The sequence below is a fragment of the Nuphar pumila genome, chromosome 7 (assembly GCF_984573655.1).
Source record: "Nuphar pumila chromosome 7, dmNupPumi1.hap1.1, whole genome shotgun sequence".
Lineage (NCBI taxonomy): Eukaryota > Viridiplantae > Streptophyta > Magnoliopsida > Nymphaeales > Nymphaeaceae > Nuphar > Nuphar pumila.
Window position 1 is genome coordinate 17,748,172 of NC_143255.1, and position 1,886 is coordinate 17,750,057.

Here is a 1,886-nt window from a genome sequence, read left to right on the forward strand (position 1 = left end):
ATATGACCCTGGCCTGGTTTGATAGCTCCCTCAGGCACGTGTGGTGTGGTTCTCTTGCACGTGCCAATGTATTTTAATACGGGAATTGCACCTTGGTAGGTTGGGGATTGAATTGTGAGAGGATCTTAGGACTTGTCCAGGATTTGTTGCCACAATAATGGTGTAGTATAGCACTGTGGTCACAGTCATGTCGCCTTGGGGAGAAGGCAGTGGATTTGGATCGTGCCTCTCTCATATTGGATATAATAATGTGGTTTTTTTTTTTTGGCTTTTAAACAACAAATGGTGGGGTTATGTGTCAAGTTGAATGTCCAGGACTGAATCTCGTTGGTGCATGGGGCCTGCCATTGCTTTATCACGGTTGGGGCCAGTAAGGCTAGGTGTAGCATAGCACTGCATGTCGCCTTAGAGAATACTCAAGTGGATTTAGATCGTGCCTCTTTCATATTGGATATAATAATTTGGTTTGACGTTGGTTTTGTTTTTTGGCTTTTAAACTACAAATGGTGGGGTTCTGTGTCAAGTTGAAGGTCCATGACCAAATCTCATTGGTGCACTCGCTTCGCCTCTGTACGCCTCTCACAACATGAGATGATTTCAATATTTTTAATATAAGTTTATTTTTTACACTTCTTCGGTTTTTTTTTCTCGTAGGGTATGGGCCGATAAAATATTGAAGCGTACGCTTACCTGATTTCAATATTTTTAATATATGGTTATTTTTTACACAGTACCTGATTTCAGGTATTTACCTCAGGCGCATCACTGCAACGCGTGCGCTTCGCCTCTGAAGCGTACGCTTCAGGTAATGAGGCGTACGCCTCTCACAACACTGATGGGGCCTGCCATTGCTTTATCACGGTTGGGCACATGAGGCTAGGTCATAGCAATAATTGAAATTAACTAAAAAATAATAATTTCAATATTTTCATAAACTTTGAACTGTCCATTCTTTATATGGCTTTCATCATTTTAAAGATAAGGTCTCTCGAATCACAATCTAAGTAAAGTACCTAATTTGGTTGTCACGCACCAGAATTTTTAAACCAAAAATTAGTCAAAATTTTTAACTTTTTTTTTTTTTTTGAAATAACATAATTCATTTCAAACGAGGGGATCCTTAAGTAGTAAAAATCATTTTGGTTTTGAATTAGACAACTTTGGGTGAGTTAGGCAAACTACACTAAAGTCTATTCTTTTTCTATTTAGATTTGGATCCAAGTCCTCATACCAAATAATTTTATTAGAAAATCTGACTCCACATAAAATAAGAACCAGAAGTACTATCATTTCAAGCATTAATCATAATGTAACAATATTTCAAACTATATAGTATCATGTTCAAAATGTAAGGAGTCAAAAGTCTCAGTTTAACTGAGATCTAAAATTCTTAGGATCGACCATTGATAGGTTATGGTTCACTGGCCTTGCCACTTTGCTTCATAGCACAACAGCTCAATTGATAATTGAAATCCCTTAAAAAGGTCAAACTTGTGAAAGCTTGATAAGGTATACACCAAACACATAAAGATTGTACAAGCTAAAATATACAACACATTCATGTATATCATATGTATGTGCATCACTTTCATGGAATCATAATTCAATAAATAACATGTCCATGATATGAATTTAAATAAGATAAATATCAAACATGTATCACAACATTTAAGAACAATTCCAATTCACTTTGGCAGTTCTCATTAACAAGACATGTTTTCATTTCAAATTTGTGCAAGTAAGCAAATTATTGTTTCTCTTAATTACAGTTTCCTCAGATACTTGGCGACACGTAACACAACAAAAGAGAGCATTTCAAGCATTTATTATTGTATGTATTTTAATTTTTCAAAGGTTTAACTATCCGGTGTCCAACAACGGGTTTG